This window comes from Pelodiscus sinensis, chromosome 29 (genome assembly GCF_049634645.1).
Source record: "Pelodiscus sinensis isolate JC-2024 chromosome 29, ASM4963464v1, whole genome shotgun sequence".
Taxonomy (NCBI): domain Eukaryota; kingdom Metazoa; phylum Chordata; order Testudines; family Trionychidae; genus Pelodiscus; species Pelodiscus sinensis.
This window is the reverse complement of record NC_134739.1, coordinates 8,704,852-8,720,085: the sequence shown is the minus strand read 5'-3', so window position 1 is coordinate 8,720,085 and position 15,234 is coordinate 8,704,852. Positions and strand designations below refer to the sequence as shown.

The following is a 15,234-nucleotide window of genomic DNA, read 5'->3' as shown; positions in this document are numbered from 1 at the left end:
CCCGGCCCACTTCCTAAGACTCCTCCCCCGAGGCTGCCGCAACCCGGGGTCCCGCCCACGGGAAGAGACCCCGCCCCCTGCAGCAAACGTCGCCCATAGGAGGTACCAAGAGAGGGGAGGGGGAGGATCATACCACTGGGGGCTGTGCCACTAGAATCGGGAGGGGGGGAATGGGCTGTACCATTGCGGGCGGACGCGTGGGCAGGACCATAAAAATCACTAGAAACAGTCCCCGTGATGCCCTAACCGTGGTTGCGTCCTGACGCCAGTGTCTCCAACCTCTGCCCTAGAACCCCCCCAGCTGGGGAGGGAACCCAGGCGTCCTGGCTCCCAGTCCCTTAGAACCCCCCAATGGAGGAGGGAACCCAGGGGTCCTGGCTCCCAATCCCTTAGAACCCCCCCAATGGGGGAGGGAACCCAGGCGTCCTGGCTCCCAGTGCCTTAGAACCCCCCCAATGGGGGAGGGAACCCAGGCGTCCTGGCTCCCAGTCCCTTAGAACCCCCCCAATGGGGGAGGGAACCCAGGGGTCCTGGCTCCCAGTCCCTTAGAACCCCCCCAATGGGGGAGGGAACCCAGGCGTCCTGGCTCCCAGTCCCTTAGAACCCCCCCAATGGGGGAGGGAACCCAGGGGTCCTGGCTCCCAGTGCCTTAGAACCCCCCCAATGGGGGAGGGAACCCAGGCGTCCTGGCTCCCAGTCCCTTAGAACCCCCCCAATGGGGGAGGGAACCCAGGGGTCCTGGCTCCCAGTGCCTTAGAACCCCCCCAATGGGGGAGGGAACCCAGGGGTCCTGGCTCCCAGTCCCTTAGAACCCCCCCAATGGGGGAGGGAACCCAGGGGTCCTGGCTCCCAGTGCCTTAGAACCCCCCAAATGAGGGAGGGAACCCAGGGGTCCTGGCTCCCAGTCCCTTAGAACCCCCCCAATGGGGGAGGGAACCCAGGCGTCCTGGCTCCCAGTCCCTTAGAACCCCCCCAATGGGGGAGGGAACCCAGGGGTCCTGGCTCCCAGTGCCTTAGAACCCCCCCAATGGGGGAGGGAACCCAGGCGTCCTGGCTCCCAGTCCCTTAGAACCCCCCCAATGGGGGAGGGAACCCAGGGGTCCTGGCTCCCAGTGCCTTAGAACCCCCCCAATGGGGGAGGGAACCCAGGGGTCCTGGCTCCCAGTCCCTTAGAACCCCCCCAATGGGGGAGGGAACCCAGGGGTCCTGGCTCCCAGTGCCTTAGAACCCCCCAAATGAGGGAGGGAACCCAGGGGTCCTGGCTCCCAGTCCCTTAGAACCCCCCCAATGGGGGAGGGAACCCAGGGGTCCTGGCTCCCAGTCCCTTAGAACCCCCCAATGGGGGAGAGAACCCAGGAGTCCTGGCTCCCAGTCCCTTAGACCCCCCCCCAATGGGGGAGGGAACCCAGGGGTCCTGGCTCCCAGTCCCTTAGAACCCCCCAAATGAGGGAGGGAACCCAGGGGTCCTGGCTCCCAGTGCCTTAGAACCCCCCAATGGGGGAGAAAACCCAGGAGTCCTGGCTCCCAATCCCTTAGAACCCCCCAATGGGGGAAGGAACCCAGGCGTCCTGGCTCCCAGTCCCTTAGAACCCCCCAAATGAGGGAGGGAACCCAGGGGTCCTGGCTCCCAGTCCCTTAGAACCCCCCAATGGGGGAGAGAACCCAGGGGTCCTGGCTCCCAATCCCTTAGAACCCCCCAATGGGGGAGGGAACCCAGGAATCCTGGCTCCCAGTCCCTTAGAACCGCCCCCCCCCCCCAGCAAGGGAGAGAACCCAGGCATCTTGTCTCCCACTTCCTTAGAATCCCTCAGCAGAGGTGAGAACCCAGGCATCCTGGCTCCCAGTCCCTTAGAACTCCCCCCCCCCCAGCGGGGGAGGGAACCCAGGGGTCCTGTCTCCCACTTCCTTAGAACCCTCCCAGCAGGGAAGGGAACCCAGGGGTCCTAGCTCCCAGTCCCTTAGAACCGTCTCAGCAGAGGAGGGAACCAAGGCGTCCTGGTTCTCAGCCCTCCTCCAAAGCCAGGATCTCTGCCTCCCTGCTCTAACCCTACAACAGTGGTCACCAAACAGTCCATCAGGATCGACTGGGAGATCTTGGAGCCCCTGACAGGTGATCCTGACTGGTTTGGCCAAGAGGCTATCAAGTGGCTGCACTTCAACTGCCCCGCCCCTCACTGCTGCGCATCTCCTGCCCTTTTCCTTAGAGCTTGCTCCCCACCCCTACCCCCGGAGCCTCCCGCTTGCTGTGCAGAGCAGGAGAGGGAGAGGAGAGGGCACTGATGTCAGGGTGTCCCCCTCCCACCCTGTATTCTGTCTCCACAGAACGGAGGGGGAGCACAAGGCTTGGGATGGAGGGAATTTGCTGGCTGCTTTGGAGAGTGACGCAGGGGTGAGCCTGCCTTAGCCAGGAGCCGCCTGAGGTAAGCAGTGCCCACCTGGAGCCAGCTCCGAACCCCTGCCCCAATCTTGAACCTCCTCCTGCACCCCAGCCCCAGGCTCAGCTCAGAGCCCTTCTCACATTTCCAAGACCAGAGCAAGTACCCCACCCCTCTGCCCCTGCCTGGTGGAATGGAGGGAGGATGGAGTGAGCAGGGGCGGGGCCCCAGAGAAGGGGCAGGAAGGAGGTGGGGCCAAGGTATTTGGGTTTAAGGTAAATCTTGGATTGCACTTAAACTCAAAAAGTGTTCTTGTGCTTAAAAAAGTTGGAGAGCACTGCCCTACAAGTCGTCCCACCCCAGGAAGGAAGAGAACCTAGGAGAGTCCTGATTTCTAGCCCCCCTCACTCTAACCCCTTAGACTGCCACCAGCCCCAAGGGATAGAACTCAGAAATCCTGGTTTCCAGCCCTCCCCAAAAACGGGTGGGATAGAACCTAGGAGACCTGTCTCCCTGCTCTAACCTCAGAAACTTTCCCTCCACCCAGAAACAAGAAAGAGAACCCAGGAGTCCTGACTTCCCCTCCACCCTGACTCAAGTCCTGGCTCCCTGCTCTAACCTACTAGACACCACTCCCTTTCCAGAGTTTGGAAAACAACAAGGGAGCCTTGATGCTCCATGGCTGGTCCATGCACAGGATAACAGCCTGCTGCTTCTTCAGATGAAGAAGGAAGATGTTCCCACAAAAGCTCATGAGACCATCTACATGTTGTGTTAGTCTTTAAGGTGCTGCAAAACTTTTTTTTTTTTTTTACATTTTTCCAGTTACAAACTAACTTGGCTACCCCTCTGAAGCCTACGGCTGCTACCAGTTGTTCTATTTGCTCAAGTGGCAGAGGTCTATGTGGTGGGATTCAAGTTCCAGAGCCTGGAAATGGATGACAGGAGAGGATCACGTGATGATTACCTGTTGAGTTCATTCCCACTGGGGGATCTGGCATTGACCACTGTGGGAAGGCAGGATACTGGGCCAGATGGACCTTTGGTCTGACCCAGTATGGCCATTTTTATGTTCCCGGTCTTGCTGATAAGCTATGTGGGGTCAGTTAGATTCCACATGATGAAATTTCTGCTTTTTCATTTTTTTATTTGAAAATTACACACAACTGGGAGGTCAGCAGATTGTTAAGCTGGCAAAGCCAAGCAGTCAAGTTGGGAAATGCCAAATTCAAGATTGCTTGTGCAATCTTGCCTCAACCCCCATGTGTATTGTAATTTGTGTGACAGCCTCTAAGGACATGATCATCAGATACTGTTTATTCCAGTGCTTGACTTTGCAGTTTTAGTGTGCTTTGAAGCTACTTTCTGGCAATGTAATAGAGTATGCTCAGCCTCAAACCATGCAAAGGACAGGGTTTTTTGGAATTAAGGGGAGACATAGGAGATCGTTTCGATTTTAGAAACCCTTTGGATGACTTTGGTATATTATTTCCAATCCGAGGAGCTGTTTCTATGGGCCTGACCGCTATATGCCTGGAAGATTTACAGGTGAAGGACTCACAGAGGGTTGGGGTTTTTTTTAACTCTTGTTTTTCATTCCTGTAGAGGAAACTCTTGTTGAAACAAAGAGGGGGTTGGAAGCCTTTCCTGCTTGGCGACTCTGTATGAGAGAGACAGTCTCATGATGTTACGGTAACACCAGTGAATACGTGTATCTTTGTCAGACTTCAGTCTGGCCTAGTGAGTGGTAGTGATGTTACACTTAGATTAACCAATTAATTGAATAGTCGATAAAATGTGCATCAACGATTTGATTAGTCGTTAAGGGCATCGCTGCTTCTGAAATACAGCAAGAGCCCCGCTAGCTTGAGTCCCCCACTTACCCCCTGATGCTTCTGCTTTTGAAATGTGCTATATTTCAAAGGTGGAAACTCTGCCAGTTCCCCACTGCAGCCCTCCTTCCTCTGAGACAATGCTGGGGGGGGGGGGGCTGGCTTTTAAGCCAGCTCCCCACAGCACTGGCTCCTGCTCCCCCCCTTGGCGCCTCTGTCTGATAGAGGCAGCAAGGGGGAGGAGAAGCAACTAGTCAAGTCACTAGTTGACTAGTCGCTTACATCCCTAGTGATGGGCAACCTAGGCTAGTGAGTGAGCCACATGAGTGACCCTCCTGCGTCTTGGTGGGTTGCAAGATTGTCATAACCAAGGGGATTGTCATAACCAAGGGGCCTCCTGGGATAAAGTAGTTTTGCTAATGGCACTTGTGTTCCTAGAATGGGTGGTTTGTGCCAATTGAACCGTAGCAGCGCTTTGATTAGATAGAGGGAGCACACGGCTCTCACAGTCAATGTTGTATGCAATCAGCACTAGGGCTATTATAGTATAGCCGTTGAAACGGTTAACCAATAAGCATGAGCTTATTGGTTACTGTAATGGTTGCACACCGCCTCCCAGCCCCACTCCCAGGGAGCTGGCTGCCATCCTGTGCTGCTGGCTCTGTATCTGTGCTGGCTTAAAAGCAGTGCATGGTGGCAGCCGGTTCCTTGGGAGCGGGGCTAGCAGGCAGGAGCTGGTACGTGCCGGGAGCTGGCTTAAAAGCTGGCATCTGACATGCACCGGCTCCCGGGGAGCCGACAGCCTCCCAGTGCTGCAGGTACTGCAGTATAAAGCTTATACTGTGGAGCCCGCAGCTCAGCTGGCTCCCTGGAAGTGGGCTAGCAGCCAGGAGCTGGCTCCCATCATGCAGTGGCTGCTGGCCTCACTTCCGGGGAGCCGGCTGCATTGCAACCTCCGCAGTGTAAGCTGGATACTGCAGAGCCCGCCGCGTATAACCGCTAAGCTTTTCAGAGGTTACAGTGTGGCGGTGTGTCAGGGGGCCCGTGACCGTGCACCCCCCTTCGCAGCCAGATGTGGCTCAGTCAGGCCGTACAATAGAAGGTTTATTTGCTTCTCAGAGATACAGCACAGGCTCAACATTGACAGAGGAGCCAGGGCAGAGCCTAGTCCTCTTGGGGGAAAGGGGTTCACAGGCCCCTGAACCCTCCTGTCCTGGACTTAGTCTGCTTCCTTCATGCTTCGCTCCGCTAAAACTGACCCACTCCCCAGCAACTGGTCCCTCAGTCTCCAGGCAGCCACGCCCCTTGCTTTGTTCAGATTCCTCCACCTAGCCCAGGTGTCAGGCAGCTGGGCCATGGCCTACACATCTTCCCTGGGGGACCATCTCCCGCTGGGCCCTGCACACAGACACACACGCAGTCTCTGCAGACCAGCATAGGCCAGTAGGAGTCACACACAGCACAACACAGCAACCAGTGAATGCAAAACCAGAGCGGGTGTAGGGCACCTCCACTACGTCACACACGGTTGCCTAAGTAACTGCTTTTTAACGTCCCTAACCTGCACACGCATCTTCACGTGCCCTTGCTTTGTGTGCGGGTCACTTTTGTAACACAGGTAGGAAAAAAACAACACAGATGGAGACCAGCAGAATCTGGCAGCCCTGTGCCAGAGGTGAAAGTAAACCGGTGCAAAGCTCCAGCAAGAAGAAGCCGGCCAGCTGGGGTGCTGGGGGCCGCTGCTCCCAGCTAGGCTCCTGGGGCTCTCCTGCAAACTGGCTAAGAAGCAGCCATGCAGGCAGATAAAAGGGGTTGGCTGAGGGTGCATGTGCACTCCCCCCATCCAGAACTGCCCCAGGCCCTAGCCCTGCCTCCCCCCCCCCGCCTCGCCCTTTAGAGAGGCTGGGGGCGCTGCAGCCACACCAACCCAGAACTCTGCTGCTCTTCTCCGTCCCCTGACAATCAGGGAGTGAGTGGAAAGTGCATGGCCTATGTGTGTGCCTTCCTCTCCTCCCAGCTGCCCAGGGCAGGCAGAGGAGGGCTTCACACATGCTGTGCACTTTCCCCTCGCTTCCTGACAGGGGAAGCGGAAGAAGAGCAGCAGGGACCCCTTATTAGGGATGTTAAATATCGGTTAATTGAATAGTCGATTCACCTCATGAATTCTTATTGGTTAGTCGACTACTCTCTAGTCCCTGAGGGCGGGGCTGGCAGCCAGTGCGCTCCAGCCCCACTCCCGGGGAGCCCCCTATCCCCCCGCACTGCTGCGCCTCTACCAGAGAGAGCAGTGCGGGGTACCAGGTGGGAGCTGGTCCACGAGGGGAGCTAGTTTAAAAAACCAGCCCCCCTTGTGGATCGGCTGCCTGCCACCCCGCACTGCAGCAACCCCGGTCTGAGGGTGGGGTCTGAGCTCTTGGACCCAGTGCGAGCTGGAACTGAGCCGGGCTACCTGCCCGCCTGGCTCCTAATACACTTGAAATGCAGAGCTACTGTCAGGGTAGGTCCCAGACCTGTTGCAAGCTGGGACTGAGCCATGCTGCTGGCCAGCCTGCTAAAAAAAAAAAATTATTGCTGGGGAGGGGGTGGAACGTGTGTAGTCTATAGAATTAACCTATAAGCTTTTGCTTATCGGTTAATTGGTTAATTGACCAGACTATTACAGCCCTGCCCCATATATGCAGCTACAGTCCCCCACCTTCCCAAAATGATGTCCTTCCCCCCCACATTCACCCCTATACACCCTAAACCCCTGCCCTGAGCCCCCACACTTACAGCACTGACTCCTTAATCCCCCACAGCTCCTCTGCCCTGAACTGTTCCTCATTCCCCAACAAATTCCTGCACCCCTCACCCCGAGCCCCTCCTCACCCCAAGCTGACTCCCCAAGAGACCCCTCGGATTAGGAGCCAGATCAGCGGGGGCGCTCGAATGCACAGCCGCCAGAATCAAGCATCCGAGGGATTAAATGCCGCTTGTTCTGATGGTCCCTGGGCTTGGCTCTGGCGTGCACTTCCTCCCGGGATCTGACAGAGCCGAGTTTGTTGATCTTTTGGGCATGGTCAAGGCCCCATCTGTTTCCTTTGGCTTGGGTGGATGGGTTGGCCGGGCTGCTGCGTCAGGGATTCTTTTCCTGGCAAATTTTTGTTGCTAAGCTTCTATTCTGCATGTTGCCCTCGTGCCGGGAGATGGGGTAATGGGAGCATCCGACATGCTCACAGGAATCACTGCGCCAGGGAAAGAAAGCATGCACCGCATCCGCTCGCGCACACGCACGCCTGCACGCCATGGCTATGTCTATACTGCGCTGTTTTGTGCAAGAAATATGCAAATGAAGCGAAGCGTGGAACATCGCCGTGCCTCATTTGCATAATTAATGAGCGGCCGCTTTTTGGGCAAGAAGCTTTTGCGCAAGAGCGGTTCTTCCTGGAAAAAATGCGGAAGAACGGCTCATGCGCAAGAAGGGCTTTTTGCGCAAAAGCCTCTTGTGCAAAAAGCGGCCGCTCATTAGTTATGCAAATGAGGCGTGGCGATAGTCCACGCTTTGCCTCTTTCTTGCGCAAAACAGCGCAGTCTAGACATAGCCCATGTGTCTCCAGCCAGAGTCACCGCTTGGGAACGCAGGTGAAGGCAACTCTCCATACTCCTCAGCCTGCTCGCGTTAGCTTCGGCCGCTGTCTGGCAGTAGCTGGATATTGTACCTAGGGTTGCCAGGTGTCCGGTTTTGAATGGGACAGTCCAGTATTTGAGCTTTCTGTTCGGGAAACACGTTGAGAAAATAGAACTGTCCGGTGTTTTCTCAACCAGATGGAATGTCGATTGGGAGGTCATGTCAAGTGTGTCCGGTATTTTTGTTAAAAGCATCTGGCAGCCCCTGGGGATGACTCCTGGCCAGCGCTGCTGGGGAGGGACGGGGGAGGGGGGGCAGAAGCCTCAGGCAGGGCTTGCCTGGGACAAGGGAGGGGGGCAGAAGCCTCAGGCTGGGCCTGCCTGGGATGAGGGAAGGGGGGCAGAAGCCTCAGGCTGGGCCTGCCTGGGACGAGGGGAGCAGGGGAGAGGCCTCAGGTTGGGCCTGTCTAGGGAGAAAGGATGGAAGGAACGAGGCTTCAGGCTGAGGTGGGGTGTAAGGCCTTGGCCCTGCCCCGGGTGAATGAGAAGCTGCAAGATCTGGGCCCAGGCGGGGGGCAGACACACCGTGGCTGGGTAGCGAGCACTGCCCTTCTCAGCTGGGCCCTGCAGGGAAAGGCAGGAGCGGTCTCTTGTTTTGCAATCTGCGCTCCTGGGAACCCTGAGGAGCCAGTGCTGAGCCAGCACACAGAAGGATTTCACCCGGGAGGAGCCTGGCCCCTCCTCAGAGTAATAATCCCCTCCAGGTCCTGGCCGAAACTCTACACTCCCTTTGCTTTGGGTTTGGGTTTCCAGCTCCGTGGAGGGACGAGGGGCTGCATTAGCAGAACAAACACTGATTAGCATCGGCTCACGTTGCTCTCCCGGGGAAACGGGAATTATTTGTGCTATGGTATCGCCAACAAAAATCTCCCGTTGTTTACGTTTTGCTTTATCTTTATTGAGTTGAAAGCCGGTGTTTTTCTTATTGCCAGCGTGCCATGGCTGAGCAGGGGAGATGTCTGTGCCCTTTTCCACGTACCCGCTGCCTCCGAGAGCCATGCTGCCATGTCTCCGCATGGCAATGCCCTTGCAGCTCCCCAGCCTGCCCCCACGTCACAAGGCGCTTCTGCCTTTGACTTCAGTGGGGGCCAGGAGTCAGATTCTTCTTGTGTCTCTCCGAGCTCTGCTCGTTTGCAGACCTACAGTGTCCAGCTGCACCCCCCCCCCCCACAAACCTCCTGGCTCTGGCTGTCTGGGGCCCCCTGCCCGACTGGTGCCCTGTTGACTTGTTATCTATCTGCACATCTGTTCCTCCAGCCAGAGAGCTCTCCACACAAATCGCGCTCTTCCAGCAGCAGGAATCTAAATGGGAACTGACAAAAGGTTAAACACCAGGCTCTGCTGGGGCAGGCAGCTAAACACAGCTGCTGAAAGGGAAATGAAGGGATTGCGACTCCCAGGGAGAGACCACCCCTGTATTGCAAGTGTCTCTGAGCTAAGACCACCAGAAACACAGCGCTGCAGCAGCTGGCGAGGGTGGCCCTGGTCCCAGGAGCCTCTGGGGGGAGTGGATCTCCGGGCTGAGAAAGCACCAGTCTGCATGTGGAGCCTTTTGGGGGATTCCACGGTGTGAGAGGAGCCCTTTGTGCTACCCTGGGCTGAGGTTAAATATGTTGTAAAGGGCAGGGAGCACCCATCTCCCCACTTTCCTGTAACTCAGGGGTTGACTGGGCTTGGAAATGCACCACCATAGCCAGGGCTTGACAAATAATACAATCTACTCGCCCGTGGCAAGTAGATTGTAACCCGCAAGAGCCGGGTTTGGGTGATCTGCTCATGTGCAGAACGATCTGCGTATGCGCAGATCACCGGACTGCGCGGCTGGCGAGCGGGGCTCGCCGCAGTTCAACGAGCCCTGACCTTAGCTATTCTGGACTGAGCTGTTATGGGGCTGTCTCGCCAAGAGGCGCAACCGAACCGGGGACCCTGGAACTTACCGCTTGAGCTTCTACCTTGTGAGCTAAAAACCAGCTGGCTTCTCTCTCTTTCTAAGTGGCCTCGGTGCCACTACATGGGACGGTGAGCCACCCTCAGTAGGTGTGTGGGTTACATGGACACCCTGACTCCAGACTAGCTCTGGGTATGTCTACACTACCACCCTAGTTCGAACTAGGGTGGTAATGTAGGCAACCGGAGTTGCAAATGAAGCCCGGGATTTGAATTTCCCGGGTTTCATTTGCATCTCGCCGGGCGCCGCCATTTTTAAATGTCCGCTAGTGCGGACTCCGTGCCACGCGGCATGGACTAGGTAGTTCGGACTAGGCTTCCTATTCTGAACTACCGTTACTCCTCGTTTCACGTTTCACGAGGAGTAACGGTAGTTTGGAATAGGAAGCCTAGTCTGAAGTACCTAGTCCATGCCGCGTGTAGTCGCGCGGCACGGAGTCCGCACTAACGGACATTTAAAAATGGCGGCGCCCGGCGAGAGGCAAATGAAACCTGGGAAATTCAAATCCCGGGCTTCATTTGCAACTCCGGTTGCCTACATTACCACCCTAGTTCGAACTAGGGTGGTAGTGTAGACATACCCTCGGTTAGTAAATTTCTAAGTGTAAACAGGTGCTCAGTGCCAGTGCTCAGAGAGGGAGGGTCGGACAGGCAGAAGAGAAGTGGAAAGATCATCATTAGCGTAATTGAGTTTGCCGGGCTGCTGGTTAGAACCTCAAAGCCAGAGATCTGTATGGGGCTTTGTGATCCCCGTCCGGCGCAGGCTCAGAGCAGCCGCTTCCTGCACGGCAGCGTGGCCTCCCACACCTCTGCCATTCACAGGAGAACAGAGGGGAAGCAATGAACCACTGCTGCTGCAGGGTGTGGGCCAGGCTGAGCAGGACGCTGGGCGGGGCCTTGGATGGACCAGCCTTTGCGAGAACGGCCCTAGGCCTTCCCTCTGGCTCAGCGAGTGGCGCCGGCGCAGGAAGCGCTGTGTGTACATGTGGCTCCAATCAGGGAAAACAGTTCCTGCCTGAGAAAACCTCTTATCTCCAGGGGCTGCTCCTGCCCTGGTGGCTGGGCTGGGCTGGACTGGGCTGCAGATCACAAGCAAACCAGGCTGAGATTCCGATCCCAGCCAACTGGCTCAGGAAGCGCTCTGCGCCCATGGGGAAGCTCCGGCAGAGGCGCTGTACAGAGCCCAGGGGAGTGGATTCCTTGGTGTCCCTCACATTGATAATGGGTTTTGCCCCTGTACCCCGGCTTCCCCCCAGGATCTCCTCGCACGTAGGCACCGTTCAGTAGCCAACCCCATTTAAGTGCTGTGGGGCAGGTGGTAATGCCTCAGTTTCCCCAAGGTGATACCATGACTCCTTGGTAGGGCTTGAGTTCTGTTCCCCCTCTCTCATCCCAAACCCTCCCTCTCTTAACTCGCTCCCAGTATTTTGCTTGCCTTCCCTGGGGGCCATGCTGCTCTGGGGGGAACCTTCCCTGATGTTTCACTCAGAATGGTCCTTTCTCACCTTCCACAGTGAGGTCTGAGATGATGAGCAAGACCAGCCCATCCTGGTAGCGCTCCCGTGCAGGCCGCCAGCACATCCCCTGCACTCCTGTCTCTTAGACCAGGGGTTCTCAGACTTTTGTTCCTATGACCTAGTTGCAGACAATTGTTGATGCCCGAGACCCAACGGAATTTGACTGGAGTGTAGGAGGGGGCTTCAGCTTTGGGAGGGGGCAGAGCTGGGACAGGAGGGGCTTAACTTGAGCGGCTCCCGGTCAGCGGTGCAGGGCTAAGGCAGCTTCCTGCCTCTTCTGGTGCCACGGACCATGCTGTGCCCCAAAAGCAGCCAACTGCAGGTTCCCAGCCAATGGGAGTGTGGAGCTAATGCTTGGGGCAGGGACAGTGTGCAGAGTCCTGTGTGTTCCCCTTTCCCCCTAGGAGCCAGGCCTGCTGCCGGCTGCTTCTAGAGCACAGCGGAGTCTGCACTGCCACGACAGGCAGGTTGCTGCCTTAGCGCCCCCCCCCCCCCCCCCCCCACTGCTCACCTGATCCCCCTGCAGCATTGAGACCCAGCGCCTGACATTTCACTCCCCAGTACTGGGTCATGACCCGTCGGTTGAAAACCATTGCCCTAGACTGCATGTGAGGGCTGGATTCTTGCCTGCCGTGAGGGGCTGCCTTGCTCTGGTGACATGGGGGATCCTGAGCCGATTGACACCAATCAAGGGCCTGGCCCTTTGGGTTTGGTCCTTCACTCATTCCCCACACCCCCTCTCTGACCCATGGTCTGGGGTTTCATCACCCTTCTTTGTGGGGTGTGTTTGGATTTTTCCTTCCTCTCTGGAGCAGGGATGTGAATGGGTAACCAGTTAAGTGGTCACCTGGAAAACATCATCCTTAATGGGCTGCTCCAGCCTGCTAGGCCCCCCATATGGGAGCTAGCTGGGGCTACTACAGCAACCCCCACAGCGGACCAGAAACCATGACGGCAGCCCCCATGGGGGGCCAGAATCACAGTGGCAGTCCCCACGGGGGGGGGGGGGGGCTGGGAGACGAGTTGGGAGCCAGCTGGTCCCCCCTCACTCTCTCTTTAATTGGTTCAGCTCAGTGGTAGCGCTGCGTGGAACCAATTAAACGGGATTTTACATCCCTGTGCTGGAGTGAATCGGGGCCTCATTGATAGTCCCAGCTTTACCTGCTAGAGCCGGTGGGTTGAATTCCCCCTACCCAGAAGTTTTCCCCCAGGGAAGGGGAGGCGCTCCCAAGTGCTGACACTGGTGGATTTCTGTCCCGTCTTTTCCTACACCCTGATCTGAGCTGGCCGCCTTCCTGCTCGGTGGTGCGTGCAGCTGCCTGGTCATCAGTTTCAGGGCATAGCTGGAAGACCCCGGGGGCTGCTGCTCACAGGCAGGGTTGTATTGTCCGGCTGCTAAGGGAGAGCCAGTTCCCTCAGCCTGATCCCTGACTTAGTGTGATCCCAGGTCTCAGGAGTCTGGCGAGAACCCGGGCCTAGCCAAGTTATGTTCTGTGCCGCAGGTCACCGTGTTACTATGCACACCCATAGAACGTGCGGCACTGGGGACTGAGGGGTCCAAGCAAGAGTTTGAAGTACCGGTAGCCTGATTCATGCCCACCCTCCAGGCCTCCTATGCTGCTCAGGCAGCAACCCGGAGCATTAATGTATGTAGAAATAGGGAGGAACTGGTTGAGAATTTGAAAGTGGAAGGCAGCGTGGGTGAAAGTGATCGTGAAATAATAGAGTTCACAATTCTCAGGAAGAGTAGAACGGAGAACTGCAAAACAGAGACAATGGATTCCAGGAAGGCGGATTTTTGTATGCTCAGAGAGCTGATAGGTAAGGTCCCATGGGAATCAAGACTGAGGGGAAAAACAACTGAGGAGAGTTGGCAGTTTTTCAAAGGGACATTGTTAAGGGCCCAAAAGCAAGGTATTCCGCTACATAGGAAAGATAGAAAATATGGCAAAAGTCTGCCTTGGCTTAACCATGAGATCTTGCATGATCTAAAAATAAAAAAGGAGTCATAAAAAATGGAAACTAGGACAAATTACGAAGGATAAATATAGGCAAACAACACAAGCATGCGGGGCAAGATTAGAAAGGCAAAGGCACAAAATGAGCTCAAACTAGCTACAGGAATAAAAGGAAACAAAAAGACTTTTTATAAATACATTAGAAGCAAGAGGAAGATCAAGGACAGGGTAGGCCCACTGTTCAGTAAGGAGGGAGAAACAGCAAAAGGAAACTTGGAAATGGCAGAGATACTTAATGACTTCTTTGTTTCAGTCTTCACCGAGAAGTCTGATGAAGGAATGCCTAACATAGTGAATACTAGTGGGAAGGGAATAGATTTAGAAGATAAAATAAAAAAAGAATAAGTTAAAAATCACTTAGAAAAGTTAGATGCCTGCAAGTCACCAGGCCCTGATGAAATGCACGCTAAAATACTCAAGGAGCTGATAAGAGGAGGTATCTGAGCCTCTAGCTAACATCTTTGGAAAATCATGGGAGACGAGAAATTTCAGAAGACTGGAAAAGGGCAAATCTAGTGCCCATCTATAAAAAGGGGAATAAGAACAACCCAGGAAACTACAGACCGGTCAGTTTAACTTCTGTGCCAGGGAAGATAATGGAGCAAATAATTAAGGAAATCATCTGCAAAATCTTGGAAGGTGGTAAAGTGACAGGGAACAGCCAGCGTGGATTTGTAAATAACAAATCAAGTCAAACCAATCTGATAGCTTTCCTTGATAGGATAATGAGTTTTGTGGATAAGGGAGAAGCAGTGGATGTGGTATACCTAGACTTTAGTAAGGCATTTGATACGGTCTCGCATGATATTCTTATCAATAAACTAAGCAAATACAATTTAGATGGGGCTACTATAAGGTGGGTGCATAACTGGCTGGATAACCATACTCAGAGAGTGGTTATTAATGGTTCTCAATCCTGCTGGAAAGGTATAACAAGTGGGGTTCTGCAGGGGTCTGTTTTGGGACTGGCTCTGTTCAATATCTTCATCAACGATTTAGATATTGGCATTGAAAGTACGCGTATTAAGTTTGCAGGTGATACCAAGCTGGGAGGGGTTGCAACTGCTTTGGAGCATAGGGTCATAATTCAAAATGATCTGGACAAATTGGAGAAATGGTCTGAGGTAAACAGGATGAAGTTTAATAAGGACAAATGCAAAGTGCTCCACTTAGGAAGGAACAATCAGTTTCACACATACAGAATGGGAAGCGACTGTCTAGGAAGGAGTAGGGCAGAAAGGGATCTAGGGGTTATAGTGGACCACAAGCTAAATATGAGTCAACAGTGTGATGCTGTTGCAAAAAAAGCAAACCTGATTCTGGGATGCATTAATAGGTGTGTTGTGAGCAAGACACAAGAAGTCATTCTTCCGCGCTACTCTGCACTGGTTAGACCTCAGTTGGAGTACTGTGTCCAGTTCTGGGCACCGCATTTCAAGAAAGATGTGGAGAAATTGGAGAGGGTCCAGAGAAGAGCAACAAGAATGATTAAAGGTCTAGAGAACATGAGCTATGAGGGAAGGCTGAAAGAATTGGGTTTGTTTAGTTTAGAAAAGAGAAGATTGAGGGAGGACATGATAGCAGTTTTCAGGTATCTAAAAGGGTGTCATAAGGAGGAGGGAGAAAACTTGTTCATCTTGGCCTCTGAGGATAGAACAAGAAGCAATGGGCTTAAACTGCAGCAAGGGAGGTTTAAGTTGGATGTTAGGAAAAAGTTCTGAATTGTCAGGGTGGTTAAACACTGGAATAAATTGCCCAGGGAGGTTGCGGAATCCCCATCTCTGGAGATATTTAAGAATAGGTTAGATAAATGTCTATCAGGGATGGTCTGGACAGTACTGGGTCCTGCCATGAGGGCAGGGGACTGGACTCGATGACC

At 54.8% G+C, this 15,234-nt stretch overlaps 1 long non-coding RNA gene across 2 annotated transcripts; it reads left to right on the top strand.

Moving 5' to 3' along the window:
* Nucleotide 1: 1 nt before the first annotated feature.
* LOC142821008 (uncharacterized) lies at nucleotides 2–3,217 on the top strand. Of its 2 annotated transcripts, none has more exons than XR_012898054.1 (3): nucleotides 2–102; nucleotides 2,323–2,420; nucleotides 2,923–3,217. It is a non-coding gene; the product is annotated as an uncharacterized LOC142821008 (long non-coding RNA). The 2 variants fall into 2 exon arrangements; XR_012898055.1 differs by lacking the exon at nucleotides 2–102 and adding an exon at nucleotides 1,980–2,110.
* The last annotated feature ends 12,017 nt before the right edge of the window (nucleotides 3,218–15,234 follow it).